The following is an 18,708-nucleotide window of genomic DNA, read 5'->3' as shown; positions in this document are numbered from 1 at the left end:
TCCTTTGAAGAAGGCAACTATACCTCATGTCATTGTGATCTGTCAGTGTCTAAAAATTACTGTCTTTGATAACCCCAGAGGATACAGGAAGAAACACAGCCAATTGCTGGATGCCCTTCCAAAAAATCTCACAAGCAGAACCTAGTCTGGTCTTGAGGCTTGCCTCCACTTCTGCAGTTATCATTTTATGCCCACAATTATTTGCAAGTGTGAATTATGGGGGCAATACAACACTTATTGAAGTCAACAGAAAAAGAGCCTATCGATTTCAGCAGGGTTAAAATAAAGCCTGGAAAAAAAAAATTCTGTTTTCTCTGCTAAGCGAATAATTTCAGATACAAATTCAAGTCCTCACCTCAAGAAGAGGTGAATTGTGTTACATCAAGAAGTCACGATCAATAGCTGTCAACCCATTGGGCTTACAGGACTTTATTACTGCTGTGGAAGAAGCTTACTTACATAATTATTTATAATCATTTTGCAATTTATTCAATCTTTACGACTGCATATAAATAACTTCAACAAAAGGAGTGGAGATGAGAGACGATGGCTATTTCATGACTTCATGACGTGTGCAGTGGGCACCTGGAATGTATCTATTTTACTGGACATAGAGTAAATTTTTATGGCAAACTCCCAACTAGTTGCACACACAGTCATGGACTTGAGTTAGCAGCTAAGGGCAGCTCACTATCTTTACCTGCTTGATGCAAAACAAAGATACCTTTATTTCTTTCCTAAATGGAAGTGACAGTTATTAGCAATAAATTTTAGCCTGGTTCACTGGAATTTTCAAGGAACTAGATTAGGCTTTTTTTTTTTTTTCCAGTATAACAATATTTTAAAAAGCAAACAAATGCTCAGAGGTGATGATTAAGTAAACTAATAGCCTCTGCTTATGCTGAAACTGAGTGACAAAATACTTAATTGAAAAGTGAAATAACAGCACTTTTCATCAGGGAAATTTTTGAATTTTATCAAACAAGCACTTGAATACTATGACCAAGGACATACTTAACTTGATGACTGATTTTACTAGATCTATTTCATGCCACTGCATATTTACAACAAGGTATTTTTTCTTGTTTCAGTGTAATAAATCGTATATGCACTAAGCAAAGCAGAAAAAGATACAGATGAAGAAATCGAAAAATTCTGGCAAGTTTTCAGAGGACTTAAAAACAAAGCCAGGAGAAGTGATGGACAAGTCTAAAGTCAAAAATACATATTTGTTAATTAAGGTTATTGATGTAATTTTATAAAGTCTGTAATAACTGAGGCTAGATTGTCCTATTAGATAAGCAGTCTATCCACCACTGAGTTTACACATCCTCAGGTCCTTCCCCTGGTGTCTGGGATCACCTCCAATGCCCAGTTAAGTTTTTAGAACTAACAAAAAGAGTACCAGAAGACAGAAACAAGCCAGGTTCTACAGAAGGTATCATTCGTGCACTAAAAAAGGCAAGATCAAAACCATCGGTTACTTTTTAATGCTCTGACCCAGGTCCCCTCTCCTCCTGTTCTTCACAGTCAACAGATTAAGAGGAACGATACAATGCAAAACAGCAAGAAGATGACAGAATATAATTTTGAGACAAACTAGCTGAACAAAGGAACATTTACATATTAATCTGAGGCAGATAACCAAGGAGAAAGAGCTAATACAACATACTCTGAACTTAGTTTCTACCCCACCACACACACACACAACTCACTATGATTATTGCTGTCTTACTATCAGCACATTCACAGCAAAACACTAACAGCACATCTGTTTTATCAAAAATAAATGATCAGAGGAGTTATAAAACTTTACACATCTTTGAAAATAACCATTTTTGAAATACACCTCAAGGGAACAGGAACTCTCCATATGCACTGCTTTCCTTTCTACTGCAGGGAACATACACAGGAACTAAAAAACTGCAAGATTAACAATCCTAAACAGACCTAGCTCTGCTTTCTCATCTGTACTGATTTCCAGTCAACATACAGTCGTTTTACTAAGGACATTGCTGTTTTTCTGATAAAATAATATGCTTGATTCTGATAATATGTTTGATATCTATTTTACAAATAGGACTCTTTTCTCATGCGCTGGGCCACAGACAGCTTAGAATTATTACCCTAACTTCTGTTGAATGAACAAAACAGTGAACTGTATGAACTTCACAGGAATTTACACAGCAGTCTAAGCATACTGGATTACTTACCTCTGTCAGACTTCTTAAAGGAATATCTGGTGCCTGAGGCTCAGGCAGTTCATTAGGAATGTTCAGTTTAAGATGTTTATCAGAAGACATGGAGAAAAGGAAGCTTAGTAAGGAAAAAAAAGAAAAATACCCACTACCTTCTCTTTCCCTTCTGCTGGAAAAACCCCACAGTCCACTTAACTCTGATAACTGAATGCATCCATGATCAGACCCTAGGTAGCTCTAAAAGAAAGGAGGACAGAAAGATGAGTTTACATTGTCCATTTTATAATTTTTTCTATGTATATACTAATGATTTTAGAATCAACAGTTGAGGAAATGAATTCTGTTTTTACAACTCCATTCCAAAAGCTTTTTGAAAGTAATACAAGCACATTCAGAAGCCTGTATTCCAGATGTTCCATGTTCCTAAATACCATTTTCACAAGTAACTTTGGTACTTTATCCCTAAGTCCCCCTGATTTTGAGAAGCCTTTTAAGGCATTCCTGGAAGTGTTTCAAATTAACCACAAATAATCCCTGTTGCAATTACTGCCTCTTCCCTTTTCTTCCTTGTTCAAAAGTATGCCTTAAGCAAGGACTTGGCTCTCAGACTGACTTGCAAGATCAGTACTACAAGATGTGAGCTGAAGAATTTTTTAATATGTTCACGTGCAAATTAGCTATACCACAACTTCCTTTGGAGCTAAATACATGCATTCTTAGAACATTTATGTGGCTGTATATTTTGTTGCCAAACTAGATGGTATGAGAGGGAAAAAAGTTACATCAATCGACACCCATGCAAGACGCATGAAAATGTGATTAAGCATCTTATATCCCCACCTGAACTTACAAAGCAGTCTAGTCTAACATAGATTGAACTGTATTTTCAAAAAGTGGGGATAAAGCATCCTTGATGTATGTCAGCCTCTCCTCTAAAACCAGGTGGTATGGTGCAGCAGTAAGGAGAGCTCAGGAACTTGATTCAGAGCAGGTGCTGACATGCCCCTCTGTTCCACTTCACTGACGAGAGTGGACCCTTTGGCACTGGCAAACTGTAACTCAGCTGACAAGCAGAGAAAATAAGTCAGGTAAGACTAATGGCTCCATTTAACATGTCTAAAGTAGCATTTGTATCTGAAGTTGGGAACTCTTTCCAGGAAAAAAAAAGACAATTTATTTTATTTTTTAAACATGAGAATTCACCTTACTAAAATTCATTTTAATGGTGGTGGTAGGGAACCGTGTCAAAACCAGGGTGGGATACTGAACATATTAAGAGTATTTAAAGTAGCACATGTTTCTCATGATGAAAATACCTGTAAAATAAAGGAAACAGTAATGTGCTTTGCCAGCTCTTGTCCTAGGCCACCAGCAGAGACCCCACAGGATGCTGGCAGGACATGCCCATCTTTATGAAATAATCTTTTCAGGCAAAACCATACATATCTGCTATCCTAAGATATTCCATCTGATTATTGTCAAATAATTACATTCCAAATTTAATCAGCAGATATCAAGCTGCCAGGTATACAACAAAATATTTTATTCCTCTCCACAAGTTATATCCTATCTGTAGCAGAACCATGAATATTTCATGATCTACAGCTTTCAGAAGGGAATGCTTTCTTTTCATTAACTTTTTCCTATACTCTACTTTCCAAAGATCTTTTAATTCTGAAGACTCAAGTATTTCTGGAGTAAGTAAATGCACTGTAATAATCTACACACACAAGAAAGTAATTTATTTGGATCCCAAACCTTCACATATTTTTATCTGTGAATATTAGCTCATCATTCTTACATTTCTTGTACTTAATAGACAAGACTTCAGTAGTTTTATTCACACACACTAATAACTTGGTGCACAAATAACCTCTTGCATAGGTATAAATGCATACATAATATTACTACTGTCTTGATTACCACAAAATTTATATGTGCTTAAGTCCACACCCACATGCTCTGAGTAATCACTTGTGGATAAAGACACCAGAGCCAGCAAGGCCACCTCACTGTGCAGATCTGCAAGCACATACCCATTTTGAAGGATCTAAGTTTTAAGAGGAAGTTAGGGTATTGAAAATGGAGTGAGTTCACCAAAACACATTTTACAGACATACCCTGGAAGAACAAGATTAATTTTAAAAGCTTCTATAATAAATATGACATACATGCTGTGTGTGTACACACCAGGCACATTTGTATCTAAAAGGTTGCACAGATGGGCATGTCCATGTCTAATTAAAATGGCAGTTCAAAGAACTCCTCATCAGCAAAGTACAACATGAAAAAAAAAAAAAAAAAAAAAATGGAAATTACATGTTGAAAGTTGTACATGAAGTTCACTGGCAGTACAATTAGCTGAGTAGCTGAGGGGGAAAAAATCACACTTGCTCACATTGTCATAAGTTACCAGCACTCTGCTGAAGAAAAATGCCTGACAGTTCTCAGGCAGTTTGTTTTCTGCCAGTTATTAACCAGTCAGAAATATTCACACCAAGGGATATATTAAGCAAAACACTAAAGCCAGTTACAGCTATTCAGCCTTTGACTTAACTTATTCTCAAGTTTGTTTCAATTTCAATTACAAAACAAACAAAAACCACAAACAAAGAAAATACCTACAAAACCTAAACAAAACAGCCACTTGCCTAAAAAGAGGAAGGAAAAGAAGGGCTGGTATTTCTCAGGGATGTGAGTGCACACAGCTGATTTTCTTCTGCAAGTGTCAGCTCTGGTTGCAGCAGAACAAATAGGCAGATTAAGTGTCAAACCTCTTTCAGCTGTCCAGGTTACACATGGGGAAGGAAGAAGAAACTATGAAATTACCCAGGAAGAGTCAATAACACATTATTAGGCTTTGAAGGCTGAAGTAAACATCATTCAAGCTGTAATTGAACTAAGGTAGCATTTTTTGTAAACTCAATTTGCATAGGATTTGCTGTTGCAGGAACCTTTAAATCCCATCTCACTTTACTGTAGTTTTGAACTGCTGACCAAGCTCCCTGCACAATCCCACTCCTTATCCCATTGACTTTCACTCATATTTTCTGGGCACCAAGAAACAAACAGGTCTGCATACACCAAAACATTATAACAATTCTTAAAGTAAGGGCAAATTTATCTATGATATTTGTTCAAAAGGGAGAAGAAATATGCACTGACAAAACTAGGACAGTTAAGTAGCAGAAAGACTTGTTATGAGGATTGACAAAGGACAAGTAACAGCAAGGTCTGAGGAACAAAACATGTTAACACTATGGAGTACACACAACAGGGAAATGAATGAGAAGGGGGTAAAAATATATGAAAAACACATAGCTGCTTCCTATCTGCAGCATCTGATTTCTGACCCTAGTTATTACTTATGTAAAAATGTGACTAGACAAAAAGGAGAGCTCTGTACCTGAAGTGCATTTGATCACTCAGTGCCCTGAGAGACCTGAGAGTCCTCGTGAAGACACACACCCATGGCTTCTGTCTGTTTGCTGCTCTTCCACAGCTGACACAGCAGATGAGCTATCTCAAACCACATTAAGGGCCTCCTGTGAGTGCCCAGGGCACCCATCAGCTCACCCTTCCAAAGACACCTCAACAGTCAGCTCACTGCAAGCTGGAGCTGTGCAGGAGGAGGATAATTCCAGAACAAAGGATTTTAGGCTGCCAGCAGGCACATAGAATCCTGGCCTGAAGAGTGAGAATCAACAGCCCTTCAATCCAGATCATTCCTTGCTTAATATTACTTCACTTTCATTTATATCCCTTTTATGACAACAACTTCACAGACCTAATCTCAATTATTTAACTCCTGGTAGCCCTAGTATTATCTACCATAAATTTTTAAACTGTTAGTGAAACAGAATTATTGATATGGCTTTCATTTAAGAAAATAAAATTTAAAGGGCAGTTTCTACCATGTCTGCAACTCAGGGTTGACAACAAAAACAGGCTGGTAGAACAGCTCTGGGAAGCTTCAAATGTTTTTAAATAGCAGGGAATTTGCTTTGTAAGGGCAGTTCATACAGATTTTAGATAATCTTTGTTTCGGTTAGGATTTAAGAAACCTTTCTGGAAATCCCCGATTTTTTCCCAGCCCTCTTTCCTCCAGGAGATACAATTATGCAAAAAGAAACAACCTATGATGAATTAACTACCTTCTAAAAATGCACTCTCTACTTATGAGGAAGCATTCAGCTACTCCTAAAGGGGATTTATTCTCAGCCAACAAAACAAAAATGAAGTGTATCAGTTAAGCAGTGCTGTACCTCATCTTCAGATTGCAGGTTATCATCTTTCCTTCCACAGGGCCTTGATCCCTTGAGAATGCTTTACAGCTTCTTGGCTATCCAAGGATCATCACTTTAGCATCTAATTATCATAGTGAGCAGCCACTGTAAGCATCAGCAAAGTTCAACAGAGCTTCCAGAGAGCAATATGCAACACAGCTCAGCCATTCATATTAAGGTTAATTGGGCTTTCAGGAACTCCTAATTATTTGCTAAAATAAAATACAACTGTAGACCAATAAAGTGATTTTGTTCCTTAACTCTCAAAGCCAAAAGACTGAATAAAACCACCTCCTTTCAAGGGCAAAAGGGAATCAGCTAGGGGTGTTTTGGCTATAACTGATAAGTTCCACACTTTGTCCAATATGTTTAAAATGTATAAAGGCTATAAAGATGATTATTCACCAGCAATTTTTGAACAGACCATTTTTCAGCAGAGTTTTAAAGAGTGGTTTTATAAATAGACAACAAATGATGCTCACCAAGAAATTGCACTTTTGAGTTTAGAGATATATAATAAAGCATACCAAGAAAGTCAAAAGACATTGAACTCACACTACAAGATGATTGGAACATACCAGAACAGGTGTCTAGAGTAAGGCAGGGCATGTCTGATGTAATCTTTGTTTTGTGCTATAGATTAATGTAATAGTAAAAAAAAAAAATAAATAATCAAATGAGGACCTACCAACTTACTGGTTTTAATGCTGTTTTGAGAAGAAGGAATGTTTTAACTAAGCTAGAAAAGGCCTAATTTTTCCTATAATCCCATGTAACAAAAAGGTCCATTCAGATACATCACTGGAGCGTCTCAGAAGTAATCTCTGCCACTGCAGAGTGATGAAGATGGGAAGCCCAAACATGAACATGATTGTTGTTCACATTGTTGGGTATTAGTTCACACTTGGTACACCCACTATATGCTGATGAAGAGCAGAGTATTCGCTGTTACTTTAGTAGTCAGATCACACATACAAGAAACTGTGCCCTTGAAAGGAAAGCACACCCAAGACTCTTCACAAACCAAGCAAGGGAAGTCAACTCACCTCCTTTTCACAGAGCAACTGAGACAAGACTCAAGTGCAGGCATGCACTGCACTCAACTGGTACTGCAGACACAATTAGGTCTGTGTAGGTTTGAACAGAGCCTGCTTGTAAGAAAAGGGTCCTTATGATGGAAATTCTCCTGAGAACTCACTTGAAAGATCAGGAGTAACTTCATTGGAAGCACATAATATGACTATTACAAGACAAGTATCAGGGAAATCAGGGCCCTGAGCAATAATTACCTCAGGAAGCAAACCCCCCGTGCATCATTGGAGGACTTGCACTGAGTTTCATTGCCGTTGTTACCAAGTAAATTCCCCTGTCCTTTACACTATTACCCACGTAATTCTGTCTTGTGGGTGCTTAACAAATGGCCACTGAACAGGCTTTGAGATGGAGACTTTGGGGAAGTTGCTAAAAGCTTTATCAGTGGTTTTAGCAGGAGACGGTCTTTCCGCCGTCAGAACCTGCAGATTTGTCTGCATGGACAAACTTGGACTGTCTGTGGCTATGTAAAACCACTTTATGGTGAGCTTGGTAAATCCTAACGTGGATGCTCCCATTTGGAACTAAGCCAGTTTACACTTTGAAATTTATTTATGAGAAGGAGCGCAGATCAGCTCCCGCCCCTTCCCTCGGGGCGCTGTGGGGGGACGCGGCGGAGGAAGCCGCCAAACCTGTGGGGACGGCAGAGGCGGCGGGGGCTGCCCCGGAGGGACGGCCGTGTCTGAGGGGACCGGCGCTGAGCGCCCTGAGAAGCGGCGGGGCCCTTCCCTTCCCTCCAGGTGCAGGGGCCACGGGCGCTCCCTCCTCACCCCCGGGGCACCGCGGGGTTACCCCGACGGCTGCCACGGAGCCGCCTGAAGCGAGGGGAGAGGCGCAGCCCCGGCAGCCCCCGCTCTCCCGCCTTTTCCCGGGCCGCAGACCCCTCCCGTCACCGCGGAACCCACGCGCCTGCCAGCCAGGGAGGACGCACTCACCCACCGCGGGTGGCGATAACCGCAGGGACGGGCTCCTGGCCGGGCCGAAAGAGCTGCCTCGAGTCCGAGCGTTCCCGGTACGGGGGGTATGGGCACTGACCCGGCCCGGGGCTATGGGCAGAGTCCCGGGATGCGCTGGGAGGCGCCGTCTGGCTCCGACCGCAGGTGCTGCGCGTTACCGGCTGAGTGGCCCGAGGGGCCCCCTGCGGCCCCGGGCAGGGTGCGAGGGACAGGGGCATTCAGAAACAGGACTACGAAGGCATCGAACTGCCCAGGGTGACGAGGGTGGGAAGCCCAAGGGTGGGGAAGTGTTAATGCTGCTGCTCACCATCTCTTTCTCCCCGGTGTCACGGCTGAACGCATCCTGACAGGGACCATTTAATCCCAAATAGATCTTTTTCCACTCGGATCATGCACTAATTTCTCTTCTTCTCTGTATTTCTCCTTGCTAACGTTTCCCATTTTATGGAACAGGCAATAGCATAAGGTGACACAAAATTATTTTACAGCTTTTAAAAAAAAAAGTTTGTGAAGTTTCTAATAATGGATCATAAAGAGTTTTAATGGATAATTTTAAAGAATCATAGAGAGGTTTGGATTGGAAGAGACCTTAAAGACCACCTAGTTACAACCCTCCTGCATGGGCAGGGACATCTTCCCTCAGCCCAGGTTGCTCCAAGCCCCATCCAACCTGGCCTTCAACACTTCCAGGGAAGGGGCATCCACAACCCTCCTGGGCAATCTGTCCCAGTTTCTCACCACCTCCACACTAAATAATTTCTTCCTAAATGTCTAACCTAAATCTCTCCTCTTCCAGCTTAAAACCATTATTTCTTGTATCACTGCATACCCTTGTAAAAAGTCCTTCCCAGCTTTCCTGTAGACTCCCTTCAGGTAACTGGGAGCAGGACTCAACCATCTCCCTGGTTTAAGGAAAATACCCAGGTGATCTTAGAAAGGACAACAGAAAACAGAAATGAAACCAGCAATAAACCCTTCCATCATTACCAAGGATGCATACCAGTTTATTTTCATATTCATTTTTTCAGTGACTCCATGCATTTATGTGAGCAAATTAATGTTCTGTTTTTCAACACAGATTTGCAGAAGAGGCTCATCTGCAGGAAAATCTTGTTACTGTGGGGCTTTTTGCCTGTTACTTAGAAATAATTATTACACCATTCACTGAGAAAAATGAAAAAAAAATATAGAAGTATTTTTAAAACTAATCATGTATACCTGCCTTGGGAAACAAGACTTCAGATATCATGAATCAATAAATTTAGGCATAATTTTGCCTGTTATTCAAGGAATAACTAGGCATACCAGCATAAGAATAATCACAAAAAATTACATAGCACATCATAAAAGTTATAAAGATTGTGTGATTAGTAGCATAATCGATATACTTTGTAAGCAAATAAGAAAATAAAAAGAGATATGTTTATTTTCTACAGAGGCAGAATTTATTTTGCCCTTCATTAACTTACCTATGGCAGGAGACAAGGCAGCTTTTGGGGGTGGGAAGGAAGAGTAACAATCTTGCATAACAAATTTCTTGCACTGAAAAGAAATAGAAATAATAACCTAGCAATCACAGTAATGATTTTCTTCAAAAATACAGTAATAACCTGTTTCATTTCCCAACTCTAGAAAATTCTCATGTCACTGTAGTTCCTGTACATAATAAAAAAAATACAATTTTAAGTTTAGCAGAATATTGCACTGCCCCATTGAAGATACAATGAATTTTCTTGAAACTGAGCAAAGTTTTGTTAGTACCAAACTTCACAGTACTGATAAGCCTTCTTGCAAATCATACTATAGCTAATTACTGATTTTGCATAATAAATCTATTACTACTTCTCCACTACTCACTTGATAAAATAGAAAAGGTATTAGGAGAGATCATCCCCAGTAGCACATGATTTTGTTCAAGTTATTAAAAGCTATAGAGAGCTTTCTGAAGTCAACTTTGATAGTGCTTGTGATCTGTTTGTCTTGATTTGTATTTACATGATCACCACTAAAAATCAAGTTTATGCATGTGAATAATGTCAGAGAAAAAACCCTGAAATCTGTTTCCAATCAAAATCACATTGTTACCGAACAATTACAATATTTTAAAAACTAAGTTGGTTTTGGTTTTGTGTTACAACACTAGAAACTTCTTCCTGCAGTGTTTCTTTAAAGCATTTTAACCAAGTTAGAGCTGTGAAACAAAATGAAACAAGTCACCAAACCAGCAGGCAGTGCTCAGGAGCCTGGCTTCTCCCTCCTAGCCCATCGAATGTTCACTACAGGCAGGAAGGAGTTCCCTGAATGTTCTCCCTCTCCCCCCCTGAGACCACGCACTGCCAGGCACCTGGGCTTTACCACAGGGATGTGCAGAGCTCCCACTGATGCTCAAGGTCTTGGCAGAGCTCGCTGCATCCAGGGAAAGTCCCGGTGGGAAGCAGCAGCACCAGGAACCATCTGCAGTCAGCACAGAAGTCCTGGCAAAGAGCTGGAGGTGTGGAACTGTTTGGTGGCCACTTGTCCTGCACTCCTTTGGGTCAGTGCTAAGCATGAAGAGTTAAGTTCTGTTCAGTGCCAGGCTTCCAATTGGTGCCAAACAGATTTTAATTTCTTGGGAAATTCTGTCCCAGTATCTTGTGAGGAACAGTTCGCTTTTGCATAAAGTGTGTAGTGAGCTGAAACGAGAAAAGAAACAGCAGCCAATGAGCATTTGTTTGAATGAATGAAACTTTCTCACTCTGCTCCTTTTTTAATTGACCTTGTAATTGCACAAAGCTCACCTTGCAGTTCTTGACTTGCACACAACCAATGTGTATTTCTACATAACATCCAAGAAAAGGCAGAAGACGTTTTTTTGCATAGTTTGCCAAAGCCAATAAATTACTAGTGTTAGTTCCCTAGTGGGGACACTTCATGCTTTGTTGTTTCAATGAATTAATCTTTCAGCTATCACAGAAATTTTTAAAAGTCCCAGACTGCATAACATAATCCAGTGTATTCAGCGGGGCTATTTTCTAAAAAAAAAAAATAATAATAATAAAAAAAATGTTTACTTCAGCAAAGGGGTTCGAGTCAGATTTTAAAAAGACAGTTAATCCAAGAGTTTATATTCTTCCTATTGTTTCACTTTGTGCTTATTTTCTGTTCATACTGCCTCTGAATACAAATACAAAATACATCTTCATGTCAAAACCACAAATACAAAATCTGAATATGCAACGTCAGGACCTATGAGTGTTCCTATTCTCCCTGTATGCTGGTGGAGATAATTCTGGTGCAGCTGAAGATGCATATATTTTAAAGGAATTTGGAAATGAAGGGGAGCCAGACTGCAATGGTAAATTGCCTATTAATACTTCAGCCTCTTTGACACTGCTGCATTTTACCAGTGGGAAAGAATGATTGTAGCTTTTCAAGTCCTCCATGGTACAGTTCTGCCAATTTAGATTGCCCCAAGATAGGCACATTCTGAGTTGTCAGTGAGCAGTTATTAAAAGCGTTGTGAAATAATTTAATGAAATGTGTAATGAATATGCAAATGTCAGTGAGGAAGATAACTCATATTTTCATTTGCTGGTTTAAGTAAAGGAATAAATTACTGAAAATAGAGGCAGGAGCCAGCCACCTGTAAATTCACTTAGAAAGGAGAGACGGAAATATTCTGTTTGCTTCCTCATTAGAGAGCATAGCTCCCAGGGCACCTTATCTGCAGGCAAATCTATTCCTTTATCTATGAGATAAGACAACCCCAATGTCCTGGCTGTATATGGAGAACTCTTCTTCTGTATTCTTCCACAGAGAGCATTTTATGGGTTCAGAGATCTCTTGGGTGTGAAGCTGTAAGAGTGAGGGCTTGACAAAGGCACACCTTATACCCAGCCTGTAGGACTTGGCTGCATCTGTATCAGAAAAAATTTCTAAGAAAAGCATGAAAGTCCTTCAGCCACATACCAAAATCAGGGACCCAACAGTGCATCCCAGTAAACCATGTGGGATTTAGTCATGCTGGTCTAGCCCAAACTACAAACCTGTGCGCATTCCTGAATGCCACCTGCAGACACCAGTACACTTAAACCTGGACAGATTTTGGCATTTAATTAAACCCTTCATTGGCTTCTTTGTTGTATGGATTTTCCCTATATCTGTCTGAGGCCTGGGATGACTTTGGGGCATTGAAAGATTAAGAGTTCATCCATTCCAACCCCCTGAGAAACTAAGAGAATGCAAGATATGTAATTTGCTCCTTTTAATATCATGAGGTCTTCAGACAAAAATGCCTTTTTTTTCTTTTTTTTTTTTAATGAGGAAAAAATGAAGGCAGAGTTAGATTCCACCTGCAGGGAGTAACAGGCAGAGGACTCATGTTGAGATGTTTCACTAGGGAATTTGAAACAGATCCAGTCATGGAGAGTGATTTAATTATCTTGATGACATTATGTAACACAATCATAAATGAAGCCCAATCTGAAAATAGCAAAGTAATGTTGTTTAAATATGGAATAATCAGGTATGAGTTGAAGATGAAATTCCAGACATCTTGTAAACTAGATTATCTGAAAAGTAAAGTCTATGTGGTAACTCTGACTGGCTCATAATTAAATGGCCTAAACATTCGGATTTGGGGGTGTATTCTCACTTGTTAATTGCTCTCCCCACAAAAGCTGGCTAATTTCTAGCTGGACATTAATATTGACGGATAACAACTAGGTTACTATGTAACACTTTGCAATTTTCCAATTCACATCAAACAACCGAGCCCTCTATTTCAACAAGTATCTTTTCTTCCGTGTCTCCTTTCTTAACCTATACTTTTTATCCCCCAAAATCCCAAATTGCCATATATATAGCAAGGGGAAGATACAACAACACAAATTCTAGAGCAGTCTGAATCAGGGTAAAACTCTAATTGGCATTAAATGCACTACAACTGCTGAGGAAAACATGGACAAATATCATGAATAAGCAGCAACCAAACTCCAACACAACATCCCAGTTTTGATGTAATAAGCACAAATTTAGCTTGTCACACTCATATTTGTTTTACTCTAGATTTCCACATACCATAGTAGTAAGACCAGCTGAAATGTATCAGCTCTCTTTTGTGCAACTAAGAAAAGCAGAACTACCCAAAAGATGAAACATGCAACTTTAAACTGACTTTGAGTTGTGATACAATACTGGAAAGCCAGAATTTACAAATAAGTTATTGACATTATGTTCGTTGAAATGATAAAAATAATACTGTTTACATGGGATAGAAGCTACGAGAAGCAGAATATATACTGTAATTAGGAAACACAGTGGAGTAGAACAGAATAGTCTAATGACAAATCTGTAGGCTGGGAGGTACACACCAGGGAAATGTGTGGATTATGCAGCAGTAGCACCAGCACGACCTCTGCAGTTCAAGTGCCTATTCTCAACAACTACAATTAAGAAAATTAATTTGCTCAAACGTATAGTTAATAAAATATCTTGTGCCTCTAAGTGAAACCTTTCTAGTAAATTCTTCACAGGGTAACCATACTAGCTAACTGGCATTTTCCTCTGGGAAGGAGAATCATTCAGATATATTATCTTAAAATCAAACATTAAACATTACCTTAAAATTAAGATAAAATAGCAGTACATCTTTTGAATACCTTGTGGAAAACTCAGTATTTAATATTAAAAATAGAATGTTTAGTTAGTGGTTATGCTTTCTTTACCATCTTGCAACATTTTAACCATATGGTTTCAAGAGCCTGGATCAGTATAGGTAGCAACAAAGGGCATCCATGTCCAGTGCTTCATGGTGAGGTGTCATGCTCAAATTATGTTTGTTTTTAGAAAATTAGATTCCAATTATAAAATTTCATCTGAAGCTGTAGTTTGTCTTGTAAAGCCTTTTAACAAAGGGGCAACTTTATGATAGCTCTGGAAAAAAATACCTCTCCCATGAAAAGTGAAGAATTGTAAATGCAATGGAGGGGATTTACAGGAGTCCAGTGCCTCCCAAAATTTTTCTCTTAAAATTTAATATCTACACTTACCTTTCAAGAGAAATCCATTCCTGGATCATTCCAAACCTAGCAAGTTAAGTCCACAAAAAAGATGAAGATGTGAGGAATATTTTGGCTCTTAACTAAGCTTATGTTACAGCTTCACCAGTTTGTGGCAAATTTTTGAAAAACATAGATTTTGATCTTGGTGTAACAAAAGGCAGTCTGTGTATATTGATGAGTAAATGTACATCTCATCCTCATTTCAGACTGGAAAATAATTGTTCCCTTAATTTTTCCTTTTGCAAGTCAATGGAGAATACTGAAAAGCTCAAAATAATTTTTTTTCCCACTGGATAAGTGCTAAGTTAGGAAGGTACACATCATCCTTAGAAGTAGGGAAACATATTGTAATGATGGTTCTTTAAAGAAAAGTTTCTTAATGAAGAAGCAAGCACAGAAACTGAGCTGCTGCTTGAATTGTGAATGAAATACCAGGTTGCATTTTCACTGTATATCATCTTTATTGCTGGCTATCCACAGCCAGGTGCTGACTTGGACTTTATCTACTCTTATCACAGCAAGAGAAAATAATCATAGCCTAGCCATAACATTTTATTAATTTTTTTTTTTCAGCAGTCAGTCATGGAAAAACCCCTGTCAAATTCTTCAGTGAAGTTAATAAGACATTTTTTTCCTTTCTGAGGCAGTACAGATGAACTGAAAGAGACCAACAACAGAGCAAATACCCTGAGCAAAATGGGGCTGGAGGAGTTCTATTCTCAGTTGCTGACAAACCAGACAAAAATTTGTCAATTAATTCCAAAATCCTCCAATGATAAAGTACTTTTCAGTACTTAATTTGAAAGCTGTTATTTTAAAAAGATGAAATGGATATGTCATATGGAATAGTAAAAAATTCATGCTGACTTTTAAATGCGGTCCCATTCATTTTTCTGTGAATTACTGGGTTTTATCCTGTTTTGAGTTTTGTTCGTTCTCTCTCCCCCCCCTCCCCCTCCCCCACCCCTCCCCAAGCTGATTTTTTCTTTTGAGAGCATCTGAATGTGAGAAGTGCACCAAAAGGCACCGGGCTGCTGTGATGGCATTCAGCACAGTGCTGGCTTAACATGGGAACTGCCTTCCAGATGGCCAGATATTCCAACAATTCTCTTGCAAATCTTACCCCTGGGGTTCTGGGAGCAATCCAGGCTGAACTGCCCAGCAGGCACAGACCACAGAGCAAGTGACTCAGTTCCTGAAATTCCACGACATCTTCATATTAGATGATGTCTGTCTGGTTGACATCCCATTTTTATGATTCTGCAGCCCAGTAAGCACCTGTTGTGACCAGATCCTTCACAAGCAATTTAAACATGTATTTTATTGGATATTAACAAGCCCTCAATACAGGTAATTATTTCTGTTCTGCTTTCAGAAGGTAACTATACGTTCTTTTGCAGTGCTTTCTCAAGTTATTAATATAGTCTAGATAAAATGATTATATAGACATCTCTCCTTTCATGTTCAACTCCCTGTTTTTTTAAATACTGCCTTTGATTACATAGAAAAGTAATTATCAGAAGTGTCACAGGCATGCTAAAAATAATTTCTCAGCCCACAATAGATGGGTAGGTAGGTTAATTTGCCTAGTCAAGATCTCATCTGCTTTTCATCTTGAGTGCAGAGCTACTTAATTTGGAAATCATGTTTCCTTCCCTTCCACTGTAGGTTTCACCTGAAAAATAGTGTCACAGTTGCATTGTTAATAAAGATAGGCCTAAAGCTTTGTACATCTTTAATTAGCTCTCCTGCCAACTTCAGCTGATTAAAAAGCATGAGGAAAACCTGAATGTATTCTGGTGTCTCAGTTTGGTGGGCAGAATGAACCAGAATCCAGAGAACAGAATTATTCTCTGTTAACTCCCTACACCTCTCTCCCCAGGGAAGGTAAGAGGGGAACAAGGAAGAGACACTTCAGGGCTGGAGGGTAAAACTGGAACAACTGGAACAAGTTTGCTAGAACAACAACAGAAGCAACACATGTGATGAGGAGAAAATTTATATAGAATTCTATCCCTATAATGGCTGATAGAAGTATCTGAAAGTCACTGACCCCTTTCTGTTCTGACCTGGGGTCCCTCAGGATCCTAAAGATCCTCTTCTCTAGGTCCTCATGTTGGTCCCATGACTTTAGCCTGGACCCCTCACACCCCCACAGCTGCCCTGACTCTGGCTGAGCAGTACCCACACTTTTAGACTGACATAATTTTCACCTCTTGGAGAGTGGCAACTCTGCTGAGAGCTCCTGTACACCCTTCACCCACCCAAAATGACACCCAGGGACACTCTGCAAGCAGCCAGATCAAACACAGCATTTGTTTTACTCTTTCTCAATGCAAACATTCATTGGTAACCTCCTGGTGCATACCAGACACCACATGAACCAGGGAAATTACAGCACCCCAGTAAATGACTACAATAATGTGACTCTGTGATGCATTTCCTTGAACTCCCAAAAAACCCCACACAAAACAACTTAAAGCGTGTCCAACTAAATTCCTGGCAAAAGTATCTGTGATTCAGGGATATAATGCTGTTAATTGAATTGAGAGATGAGGACAAAACATGATTGTGCTGGGCTAGAAAACTGGAATTGCAAAGACTTTTTTCCCTGCTTTTGTTTGAGAAAGAGAGGCTAAAACGATGTATTTGCTCTGCTAGATTGCCTAGGTAATTGTCCCTGTCCAATCCCATGGTAAAAATTCATGCAGAAATGCAACAGTTATGTATTTTAAACCACTGAACAAGTAGATTCAAAAAATGGAACAACTGATGTTCAAGTTTAACAGGTAGAGTGGACATTCTGCATCATTTGGCTGATTAAGAATGCATTTGAAGAAGAGTAAAACTGAGCTCATAGTATTCAAACACCAAACTATTGCTCAGACATGCTCTGAATTTGCTTTTTTACCCACTTGCTGCAATGTAAATTACATTTTTAAAATAAAGAGACATTGATACATTCTTGTCAAAAGCTACACCTGGTGTCAACAGGTTATTTCTTGGGTTCAGTATTTTTCTGGGAGGAAATCAAATTCCTATTTCTTTGTCTGCTCTGGCTATCTGTTAAGAAGGAAAAAATAACAGTGCTGATTTTAACTTAAAAACACTAAATGGCCTGAAAGCTCCCTACTTACACTGTTATAATGGAAGATGTTGGCACTTGAGGACAAAGACTTTTCTTACTCATTAGCTTTGTCACTTCCTCTTCCATTGATCTAAAATAGTGCTCGTTTATGAACTTCCATGCTGCAGAGTCTATTTTCTTAGTCTGACCCTCTATTGAGAGAGCAGAATGATTTAGCATATTTTCATTTTTCAGCAACAATTTACAAAGGTACCAGAGAGGAGCTTGAACTAATCCTTAAAAAAAGGTTTCAGTTAAAGAACAGGTGGGCTTTTCAGATATGCTGCCTCATCAGGAGAGGTGAAGCACTGCAGGAATACTGCACTGCTTGTGGCAGGGTGCTGATACCATCATTGCTGAGATGTCTTCTTCCAGAACTCCATCACTCCCCATTTCTGGTGTTAGCAGCAGGATCTCACTGCAGCTCTAATCTCACTGACTGTCTATCTTCTGCTGCCAAAGCCAGGTTGAACACACAGCAGCATGCTTACTCAAATAGAGTTGCTGGGTTTTTATTTCCCCCCTCCAGTTTTTTTTTAATCTGGTGTGAGCCACCTGAAATACTGTAGAACTTTGACCAGAACAACAGTGATGTAATGACATCCTCTGGTGCAGAGGGGATGAGTACAGCCTGAAGAAAAGACAGCAAAAGCTGCAGAGACATAGCACCCACGTAAGCAAGCAGAAAACCATTTAGGTAGGCTTACTATAAATATCTCAAGGAGTAGCTGTTGTTTCAGAATAACTCCAAATTTACTATCATATTTGCAAATAAACCATAAAGCCTATGGCTGGCTTCAGGCTCTTACGTTTTAATAAGTTCATGGCCCATTGCCACAGGCAAATCTGTCTCTCCAAGCATGATTTCTACACATGAAGTACACAAAGGTGTATGGAGTTGCTGACTAAGTCATTTTTAAATGTCACCCTTGGTGGATCTTTTAGTGAATATTAACAGTTAAGTGTCTTTATATGAGCATATATAAATGGCCTTCCACAGGGAGGTGC

At 39.4% G+C, this 18,708-nt stretch overlaps 1 long non-coding RNA gene across 2 annotated transcripts in view; it reads right to left on the bottom strand.

Annotated features, from left to right (window-relative positions):
* The window catches only part of LOC139799490 (uncharacterized), a 66,028-nt gene that overhangs the window by 26,337 nt on the left and 20,983 nt on the right, over window positions 1-18,708 (bottom strand). For both annotated transcript variants that reach the window (XR_011727300.1, XR_011727301.1), the window contains one exon: window positions 10,888-11,204. This is a non-coding gene — a long non-coding RNA (uncharacterized lncRNA). The remainder of the gene's footprint in view (window positions 1-10,887; window positions 11,205-18,708) is intronic.

The sequence above is a fragment of the Heliangelus exortis genome, chromosome 9 (assembly GCF_036169615.1).
Source record: "Heliangelus exortis chromosome 9, bHelExo1.hap1, whole genome shotgun sequence".
Classification (NCBI taxonomy): domain Eukaryota; kingdom Metazoa; phylum Chordata; class Aves; order Apodiformes; family Trochilidae; genus Heliangelus; species Heliangelus exortis.
Note: the sequence above shows the minus strand (reverse complement) of the source record. Positions and strands in the feature narration are given on the sequence as shown.